At 38.8% G+C, this 10851-nt stretch overlaps 1 long non-coding RNA gene across 3 annotated transcripts; it reads right to left on the bottom strand.

Annotated features, from left to right (window-relative positions):
* Positions 1 to 1989: 1989 nt before the first annotated feature.
* LOC126458309 (uncharacterized) lies at positions 1990 to 8084 on the bottom strand. 3 transcript variants are annotated; one of them, XR_007585611.1, is made up of 7 exons: positions 7963 to 8084; positions 6485 to 6655; positions 4005 to 4232; positions 3128 to 3288; positions 2656 to 2844; positions 2416 to 2566; positions 1990 to 2236 (listed from the first exon to the last, which is right to left on the bottom strand). It is a non-coding gene; the product is annotated as an uncharacterized LOC126458309 (long non-coding RNA). The 3 variants fall into 3 exon arrangements; XR_007585610.1 differs by lacking the exon at positions 7963 to 8084 and adding an exon at positions 6919 to 6965; XR_007585609.1 differs by lacking the exon at positions 7963 to 8084 and adding an exon at positions 6760 to 6912.
* Between the last annotated feature and the right edge of the window lie 2767 nt (positions 8085 to 10851).

Below are 10851 nucleotides of genomic sequence, written 5' to 3'. Positions count from 1 at the left end.
GACACTAAACAGGAAGACACTAAACAGGAAGACACTAAACAGGAAGACACTAAACAGGAAGACACTAAACAGGAAGACACTAAACAGGAAGACACTAAACAGGAAGACACTAAACAGGAAGACACTAAACAGGAAGACACTAAACAGGAAGACACTAAACAGGAAGACACTAAACAGGAAGACACTAAACAGGAAGACACTAAACAGGAAGACACTAAACAGGAAGACACTAAACAGGAAGACACTAAACAGGAAGACACTAAACAGGAAGACACTAAACAGGAAGACACTAAACAGGAAGACACTAAACAGGAAGACACTAAGAAAAACATATAAACTAGCCCAAGAAAACATTTCAAGACCTGGCTTTAAATGACAATTCAGGGAATACAGTTTAACCCCGCTTTTCCATTCCTGGGATTATCATTTTTCACACTGTTTATAACATTATTATTCTCATCAAATATCTTGTCTTCACAACGTTAATTTTCCAATAACTTTTTTATAATTTTCCTATAATTTACACTTTATGAACAAATGTTCATGGAGAAAAACTGATGTAAAACAATGCTGATCAATCAGCATTTATAAATAGTATGCAGTTAAGTTTCTTTATGAAACAGGACACTACTCAGCAGATCCAGACCAGTACACTGGTAGAAGTCTGAAAAGTTCGTGCCGTATCTCCTGCCGTTGCCAAGCTCCACTCGATGTGGTGGTTGATGGGAATAACAAGGTTCGTACGAACAGAAATACCATGACGAATGACAACCATTCCCAAACTGTCTCTACTGCGCATGTGCAGCTTCACGATTGTTGCAATTGTCTTGACACCTTTCTCAAGCTATGTTTAGCACACTTCATCTTTTGGGCAAGTTAAGTGCTAGTTGACACCTTTGCTCACTTTATGTGGCTCAAATGTTTGATTTAAACACAGCACCAGTTACGTATTTCTTCATGCTTAGCAAAACGTGTTTCAAGAATTTATTCTTGTTACGTGCAACATTTGTGCAAGTAATTTTTTTTTTATGTTTCACAAACAATGCGAGTGATACTTAGCATGTGTGGTTTTCAATGTAAGTAAGGAGGCACAGTAACTGATAATTTCAAAAAGACAACTATAGGGCAAGAGATGCAAAAGAAAACACATACAACCACCACACAAAATACTTATACAAATATTTGTACTTAATAACAAATAAATTCTCTAAGCACTTGCTGCTCAGCAGGGAAAAATGCGTAACTGGTACAATGTTTAACAACTTAAATAATGAATGACAACTGCATGCTTTCCAATAACATCGATGTATATGAAATTAAGTCAAACGTGTCAACTTCCCAGACAGTTTTTCTTACACAATCCTTCATTAGATAATAAACAAGTCCCTGACAAGTATCTTGATGTCTTATGTACATATACCATACATTAAGTGCAAAAATGCAAGGAGGAGGGGAGCCTACACGTAACTTTGCGTTTAAAACGTTACTTCCCACATTCTACATTTTCCCACGTTTTACACCATTTTTTAAAATGGTCATGGAAAGTGGGGTTTATATCACTCAGGGAGCACGAGGATAAAATTAGAATAATTACAGCATGCACAGAGGCATTAAAACAATTATTCTTCCTGCACTCTACACGTAAACAGAAAGATGAGAAGCCCTAATAACTGGTACAAAGGGATGTATCTTCTGCTATGCACTTCACAATGGATTGCAGAGTATAGATTTAGATCAATGCACAGATCCTCACAACTGTCAGTTATGCATGCACAAATGGCCCACTGAAAACGAAAATTGTTAATACTCTGTTCTGTCACAGCCAATTCTGTAGTTAAAACCATACACTGATTAGGGAAAAAATACATTTTAAAGCTGACTGGAGAGGAGGGGCGTTCAGTTACAGGGAACTTTGCCCACTACTTGAATTTGTTTGAACTATTTAATGGTGGAGTTAAAATATCAGTTAAATGACAATATCTTGTGAATTTAAGTGATACACCATTGGTATATTTGACAAATGTAACAGATTAATAACAAATCATGTCAATCATTTTATTTCGATCAACATGGTATGCAACAGCTGCATCTTCCTTGATATGGTCTTTTTTAAGCAAGTCCATAAATGAAGCTGTCATCAGCAGTTTGGAACTGTCCACGACCGAACATGGATGAAGTCTCAATGAATTAAAGTTGATCTTTCCAAAGCCTTCCTCTTCTTGTGCCCAAGTAGTGACTGAAAACCAAACAGAGGCTGTAAAACGTTTCCAAGTATTTCAGCAAGAAATAGGTTTCAGAAAATTAAACTCAGTTCTATCATTGATCATCAAATTTATTGCAGAATCCTTTTGGCTCTACTGCAAAATCATCATGCTACTTCTCACTAAAATAATTAATAATTTTATTACTCCTTACCTTTTGTACAGTTATAACCCTCATATCTGATCTCTTACACAAATATTTTATGATAAAGTCATCATTGACATCACCATAATGTGAGGCACCTCACAATAGTGTAATGGTCTTCTCTATTAAATCATTCAATATATGCACTGTTTTTCATCACCTGAAATATTTGAACAAGTTAATTATCCACCCTTATAATCTAACAACAAATACGTCTAGTTCATCACCATAGCAAAATACAAAACACACCTTTCCATCTTTCACATTAATTCCCTGACCAATGCAACATTTTCTCATTGATCTGCTCTATGGTGGTAACCTTCAAGTGTGGCTACAATGTATGACTATCAGGATGGCAAGCACCAGTGGGAGCACCCTTACACAAACCCTTGCATGTTTTACACGGCAGCTTCTTTGTGTGCTAATGCAATGTAACACCTGAAACATGAAGATTTTGCAGTTAACAATAAGCAATATCGTCAGTGGCTCCACCAAGACAAAGACAGAGGGGAGGAAAAAACCAGTAACCATCAAACATAAATTCTCTATGAGAAAATTACTTTTACATTGCTCAACATTTAAGAGGTTCATTGCCAGTAGGAAAGCAACATTGTGTGTTGCAAATGCTCTTTTATGTTAAAGTTTCACCAATTCCTCAAAGTTTTAAAATTATTTGGACATAAACTGTTTAAACACTGAAGTGAGAGAAGCCATAGGATACCTCATAATATTGTGTAGGACCTTTTGCCCATCAGAGTGCAGCAACTTGGTGTGGCATAGATTTGACAAGCCTTTGGTAGTCTCCTGCGTAAATATTGAACCATAACACCTCTATAAATGGGTGTAATTGCAAAAATGTTGCCAGTGCAGCGTTTTGTGTATCTGGAAATACAAACTGAAGATTAACTATTTGCTGCACACAATGAACAGCTGCAAGTTTATTAGCAATTTGAGTAGTACATAAACACTAAATGGAGCTAAGAAATTTGAAGCATTGCCTGTGACATAAGTGATGAAGTTCACAAACAAGCCAAGTGCAAATAAAACCCATTCAACTAGCATAAGAAGTCTAATAGCTGTTAGCAGTTAGAATTTGCATTCAATCTACTGCAGTGTTGACAAACAGCTGGATTTCAAAACTGTCATGAGTCTACACACCTTTACATTTTGTCACAGGCAAACTAACAGATCCATAATCTACAATAAAATGTTAAGTTTCTCACATAATAAGAAAAGTGACGCTTTTAAAACTAATTTTATGAAGCTGACGAAAGTAAATTCACAGATAACCTAAAAATGAATCTTAACAACATATACAATCTATTGTTAAAAAGGCTATTATATTATTACAGTCAACAAGACGACCTGTACCAGGCATGGTTTGTCTCCCAGGTCACCACCCAATGGGTTCCTGAAAGCCTATGGAATATGCCGTGCCTCTCCACACTCCCAGAAAATGGGGGACAGAGATGCTGTGGCGAGGAATTGACTGCACAAAGCAGCTCCAGTGCCACAATGGTAACTTAGTTCAGCCTAAGCTGTTCCTCAGCACCAAGCATCAACTGAAAAAGATAATGGAAAATTTAAACTTTACTCACCTGAGTGGGCTCCAATAACCTTGTCATGTCTCAATTTTTTTGAGGTCACAATCAACTGACTTATAACCCAGATCATCTTGCCACTTCTTGGAAGCTTCTTCTTTGACTTGTACCAGTTCAAAAACATCTTGGGAGTGTAGCAGATAAGACAGAATGCTGGTATAGGGAAACCAGATTGGCAAACAAGTATCTCATCATTATAAGCAGGGATGATTCTTCTTCGCCAACCTGCAATATTCCAAGATGAGCTGTTACAGCTCTCACCTTTCAAGCAGAGTGCTTATCAATCATTAGAAACTGTACACAAATTCTCTACAACTATGCTTAGTTACGGCTTTCAAGCTTGAATCTACGTAAGTTGGTTTATTTGTTGGAGGGGACCACACAGCAAGATAATTGGTCCCATGATCTAGGATGGCAGAAATCGAGGGAGGAACAACACAAACAGCACAGTCCAGTCAAGGGGAAGAGATAACCTGCAAACAAGGAGGAAAAATAGATATCAGGGCAACAGAGAGTGGAAAGAACAGGACGAGGGTGGGTGGAAATTGGGAGAATAGCGGTGGTCCAGAAACACTATACGTGGTGGGGCACACCCCACTACCACCAGCCCATCCTGACACCCACACCATAAAACACCAGTATCACAATACAATGGAGACAACACCTGGGGGAGAAAACATGAGAAGAGGGGAAACAAAACAGCACAACCGAACACACAAAACGTAGGGGAAAAGGAAGAGAATTTGGCCAGTATGTAGGCAAAGCGAAGGCCTCCTTAACTGACACCTACACTGAGGGAGTAATTCCAAAGGAAAATTCAAGGTCTTCCATCAGAGTACAAACCACTTTTGCAAAGCAAAGCTACAACAGACAATGATCAGAGGGTTGTCTGCTAACACCCAAGACAAGGAAGGGCAGTGGGGGGGGGGGGGGGGGCATATTTAGTGTGAAGGGGCAGTCCAGCAAAATATGGATAACCATGATCAGAGGACAGAACACCTCAAGTGGGAGTCTCGATGGTGCGAAGTTTATTAGACAGGGGGTAGCCTCCCAAGAGTCAGACCACCATCGAGAAAAACTGGAGTTTATGTCAAGACACAAATCCACCACTGCAGAGGGTCACAAAGATTGGGATAGGTGTTCACGTCCAACTGACCCCCCACCTAGATGGACACAAACCCAAAGGAAATCCACTGAACAAGCAGCATCACCAACATCAGCAAGGTGGTCTTTGATGCCAGAGACCAAGGGGAGGCAGTGCGACCACTCATTGAATCCATACGTAATAAAACACGGGTGAGTGAGGACTATAATAAAATAAAAGGGCCCAAGCAATGGCCATCAATTCCGCAGTAAACACCCCACAAGTGGCACACAAGGGATGGTGTTCCATGCCAGCAAATGACGTGAAGTCATATCCCACATGATAGCAGATTTAAAGCTATCTAAGTAGAAAACAATGGAATCCTGAAACTGCTGTAACAGCATTCAGAACAAACAACAAAACCCCTATGGACGAATAGTAGCTTTTGGCCCTCAGAAAAGATCCATCCGAATTAACGGCCAATGAACTAACAAAGTGGGAGTTGTCGGGAGAGACCATTGGAAAGAAGACAAGAAGAGGAGATCTGTCACAGCAGAGAGAAGCAAGGCAAAACCCAATCTGTAAAACAACCTGAAGATCGGCAGCAAGGGGAGGGGGAGGGGGCGGGGGTGGGTGGGGGTTGGTGCGGCAATGGCTTGAAGCCACAAAATACAACAGAATAGGGAGGATGAGCGGAGCTAGAGCAGATATTGATAGCAAAGGAAACCAGGAGCAGGGACTGACAAATCTAAAGGGGAGGGATCCCAGCATCAACCAAAAGACTATCTAGAGGGCTAGTGTGAAAGGCACTGGTGGCTGAACAGATACCACAATGGTGAACTGGGTCCAAGAGGCAGTGTGTAAAGGGCAGCACATTCATGAACTTGACAATCTTAGTTCAGACAGGGCAGGACTAATGTCTGGCAAAAGAACGATCCACAGCCCAAGAGGTGTGGACAAGGAAGTGAAGAACACCATAGTTTATAGCAACAGCCAACCTTTTCCTAACGTATGGGACAACCCAGTAAACTTGTCAAAAACGTGACCGAAAGAACGATAGTGAGGGACCACAGTCAGGTGTTGGGCACTTCTGATAGAGCTCTGGATCAGGGCGGACCATAGTATGGCAACAAATGCACCAACCTAGACTTAAGGGGAGAGTGTCCGTCACCCACCCTCCCCCCCCCCCCACCCACCCAAAATCTACTAGATTCTGTGAGCTTGTGTATAGTAATTAATAATATTAGCTGTCAATTTTAACAAAAATGTGATCATCATTATAAATGTATTGCAAAAACAAAGCCTGTCCCTTTACGGAAGTTAATAAATTATAGTTTCATCGTAATAATAACTACGATGCAACATAAAACGACAGGACAATTACTCAACTTACTTGAACCAGGCCTATCGGCGTCTCTCATCACGTGACTCGTACCAGCTTTATAGCTAAAAAGTGAAGTAACGTGAAACGCCTTCGCTTCGCTTCACCACGAAGCCTCAATGATCTCTTCTCTGGATAAAACCCCATGGAACTATGGCGACGGGCGCTAACCATTCGACGAGACTTGAAACGAAAGAAAAGAAATTATTTTCATGCGAGAGCATTTAAATAATCAGCTCTATGTATAAAATGTGTCTCAGACCGCCCTAGACAATTTCCTCACTCACGTGGTCAGTGGTCTAACCATGTACAAAGCTAAATCATCATCGACCGAACGTTTAGCAATTGAAAAATAAGCTACCAATTCCCAAAAAACTTTAACCTGCAACTGCTGAAAACATATATTCGAAATTACATCGTGAACATGCACTTTCTACCAAACTCACCAACCCGGCAACGCGAACGCCGAACAAATTGAATAACTGATCTGGACTAATCGATTGTGGAAACTAGAAATCAGTGTTGCCAACAGTATATGACTCTTTCCAACCAGTTGGAGCGTGTGGACAGGAGATCGCCGCAAATCTGGCGCGAAACAGCTGTTTGCTCAGTCTAGTGTTTGTATTTGTGCGCACAGGGCATTAAAGTGGCTGATACTCGTCAGTGTTCTCGAGAGTTTGTAAGTGAATTCATTGAAATATGTAGAAACCACCCATGTTTGTGGAAGATTAAAAGTAAAGAATATAGTGACCGAGACAAAAAGACAGCACGATACAATGCTCTAATTGAAAAATTGCGGGCAGTTCACGCCTCGGCAAACAGAGAAACAGTAATAAAAAAAAAAATAATAAAAAATTTGTTGCGAACTGTTTACCGAAAAGAGTTATCCAAAGTTCAGAAATCTAGAAGATCTGGTGTAGGAGTAGATCAAGTATACCAGCCAACGTAATGGTATTTTGATCTGCTTGGCTTTCTTAAGGTTCGCCCTGCAAATCTCGCAGTAAATTTACGCGAGAAAACTGCTTTCGCTTTAGCAGCCACTGTCTACACCATTTTGACCGCTTTGTCTGTTTCCTGCGGTTGGTCTGAATGTTTTTTGCAAAACAAGTTGCGAACACAGTCCACAACAGAACTTCCTCCATTTCTATATTTCAAAATAAATGAATTAAATTTTTGACATTTACGGGGAGCGTAGTCGCTTGCCACTGATATTTCTTTTCTACACCGACAGATGGCGGGCGAGTAGTAGATTGGGGTTTGTGTCGTGTGAACACACCACATTTGCAGCGATCTTTTGCATGTACAGACATCTGCGCCGATGTCTGCGCAGACAGATCGTTGCGTGTGGACCGGGCTTAAGTAAAAAAGACTAAAAAATACCTTAAAATAACTAGATTCTAAATGTTTCTTCAAGAGCACAGACATGACAATGAAACGCCACTAACTCGAGATATAGACTACATAAATAACATATTTTTTACTAAACTTACCTAAAACTGGATGAGAATGTAATCTTAAACCATTATCGCCATCATCCTCATGGGAAAGAGAAGCTGCAGTAGAAGTTGATGGTCTCAATGTATATGATTGAGTAGTCCCAATTGTTCTAAGAACTCACTCAGGAAGTATGTAATTATGGCAGCACCGATTCTGTCAGCTAAGACATGCACGAATACCTCATATGGCGTTTACCATATCTGTACACATTCGATTCCTTATCTTCGTTTTGACGAGATTCAACAGTCTGAAAATTCTTTCTACCTCACCGCTGGACCAAAGAAGTACTAGTCTAGATAATGCAGGTTCTTTAAAAGGATTTTCACCGCTGGCGTCATGGTAACTGAATACCTCACGACACAAATCGATAGAATTGTTAACGTTACCGGTATCCCATTGTACGACGGTCATTTTTTGCCACTGTAATTTAATTATTGTAATTGTATCATTATCCAAGTGAGAGATTTCTAACAGGGGAATTAAGGGTTCTTTTACCACTACAAGCGTCTTTGAATCAGCAAATAGAGATAATTTCCTCAATACTTGAATCTTTGCACCAATTGTTTGACAAGTGAAGAAACAAAATTTACACATCTTTCAATAATAATTTTTTCTTCACCTTTGGTCGTTTTGTTTTTAATTTCTAAATTTTTTTTCCAAACAAGTATCCAACTTGGATCTAGGTGGTTTTGGAAATCATTGTCAAGACATTTTCTCTGAACCAGATGGGTGGGAATGGCAACTTGCTTAAGAAGAGATTGAATAAGGATTATCAGGTCATTTAATAACTTGCATGGGTGCACACCATTTGACTCAAATTCCTCACTGATTCTCCGAAGACTTGAAAAGATAGGTTTCAAAAATAGCAAATATAAAAAATTAAATTCGTCACTAAACATCGAATAGAGCAGTCCAGCTGTGTAGCATTTTTTGCTTTGCCTAATAATTTCAAAATGATTTTTTAACTCGAGCCATTCATCAATTATTCTACATACCACAGGTTCAATAAGAAACAATTTCATGTCACAAACACGGAAGATTTTAAGTGGCTCCTCCCCATCATTTAAGACTGACAAAATCTGGCAGTAAAAGAGCTATCGTGAAGAAGATTGAGAAAACCAGTTGTAAGTTTCCCTAATCAAGAAGTCCAAATTTCTTTGCAGACATTCTGCAATTACTGCAGAGGTTGCCAACTGAATGCAATGACAGACACACGTAATAAGTACCAAATGCAGAATCTCCCTTTTAAGTATTTCATACACTCTGTTATTAATACTGACCATCACAGCTGCATTATCTTTTCCTGTTCTCTGCAATTTCTTTAAATCTAAATCTTTCAACGCCTCTTTAATAGCTGATACAATAGACTCAGCACTGCATTTTCCAAGTTCTACTAGTGTGAGAAATGTCGAAACAATCTTATGAGATGTTTTACTATGATAAATTATAGCAATTGCTAGGGGTTTAGTGACATTAATATCAGTTAATTCGTCAGTTAAAATACTGTACATGCCATCATCAACATCACTTCTCAGATAGTTCCCAAAATAGGGCCCAAGAACATCCTTGATAATAGCAATACACATTGTATGATGTAACTTAATCTGGCTTGCAACAAGACTGTCTTTGAACCTGTTTTTACACATTTCTCCTAAGTGATCACATGACATTATAGCACAATGTGCAGACACAAGACAGTGAGTGACCCTTCAGCTTCGTAATGTCGTACGGAATCATGAACTGGTTTAAAATTAATTTTTGCCTGTCTTTGGGAGGAAAAGGAAGAAACTTCAGATTTATGTTTTCTTGTTTCTGCATGTTTTTCTATGTTCCCTAACACAGCTCTTTCAGTACAGACACACGCTTTACAGAATTACTTTGTGTTATCTCCTACAGCTTGTGAAAACCATTGGACAAATTTAGGATTATTTTAACCATTCTTCCCTTAACTTTTGGATGTATTGAGTTTTAATTTTACTCTTTTCAACAGAAATATAATCAATCACAATGACAAGATGAACAAGCATTAAGCGCAGCCACTTCTGACACAAACTCCACAATAACTGAATAATAACAATCAGTTTGCATTTCATTCAGCTTCTCGGTCCTCGACAATGGGAAAATATAACAGAAATACAATTTACAGCTTCAGGTCGCAAAATGGAAGGTTCACACAATGGATGCTCTAGACCAGGTGGTAACTCTGATGGGGAATCCACCATTACATCATGTAATGCAATGGGATGTAGGATTCTGGGGAGTCCCAACATTTTCAATGAAGAAGAGATGGAATATATTGCAAAGCCTTTCAAGTTTCAGTTCATGAAGTAGTACTACTTTGGAACATTTAATGTAAATTCTCTTCTAAAAATTGGGAAACAAAAGCAATTAGAATTATTTCTGCAGAAGAACAGTATACAAATTGTAGCAGTACAGGAATAACGATTCTTAGATGAGAATGTAGTTGATACACAGGATTATAGAATTTATAAAGGGAAACCAGCAATGAGAATAATGGAAAACATTCCAATGTTTGGAACAACATTTTGTGTAAACAAAAAAAATCGTTAACAGTGTAACAGAATATAGATCGAATTCAGAAAGAATATCCATATTAACTATATAGTGCAAGAATAAATGTTAACCCTCATAAACTGGCATGCACATATAAATGTAGACAACAGAAGAAATCTAGAGAAAGTACATCAATCCTGGGATCGTTTAGAATCTGAAATTTCTATCAAACCTAAAAAGAATGTTAAAATACTACTTGGTGAATTCAATGCGCAAATTGGCAGGGAAAAGAAATTTAGGACTACTATAGGTGAATATCCAGCACACTCAAGAACAAACAGAAATGGTGAAAGACTGATCAATGTGTG

This window comes from Schistocerca serialis, chromosome 2, assembly GCF_023864345.2.
Source record: "Schistocerca serialis cubense isolate TAMUIC-IGC-003099 chromosome 2, iqSchSeri2.2, whole genome shotgun sequence".
Classification (NCBI taxonomy): domain Eukaryota; kingdom Metazoa; phylum Arthropoda; class Insecta; order Orthoptera; family Acrididae; genus Schistocerca; species Schistocerca serialis.
This window is presented reverse-complemented; position numbering and strand designations above follow the sequence as displayed.